The following is a 216-nucleotide window of genomic DNA, read 5'->3' on the forward strand; positions in this document are numbered from 1 at the left end:
GCAAAACCATAGTGAATATCCCATGTTCCTGATGGCAATGGGTTAGATATTAAGGTTACTATTATTCTTTGTTTCTTAAAATATTTTGATAATTTTGTGCAACAATTTAAAGTGCAGTATGTTTTCAATATTCAGATATTTTCTGGTATGTATGTTCTTGTAGATCATTATTAAGCCCTTTGGATTCAGGTGCCTTGAATGGCAATTTGCTCTGAA

The 216-nt window shown here is 31.5% G+C and overlaps 1 protein-coding gene across 1 annotated transcript in view; it reads left to right on the forward strand.

Moving 5' to 3' along the window:
• Window positions 1-216, forward strand: part of LOC119593977 (WD repeat-containing protein 76-like) — a gene marked incomplete in the record, with an annotated part of 16767 nt that overhangs the window by 6824 nt on the left and 9727 nt on the right.

The sequence above is a fragment of the Penaeus monodon genome, chromosome 33, assembly GCF_015228065.2.
Source record: "Penaeus monodon isolate SGIC_2016 chromosome 33, NSTDA_Pmon_1, whole genome shotgun sequence".
NCBI classification, from domain to species: domain Eukaryota; kingdom Metazoa; phylum Arthropoda; class Malacostraca; order Decapoda; family Penaeidae; genus Penaeus; species Penaeus monodon.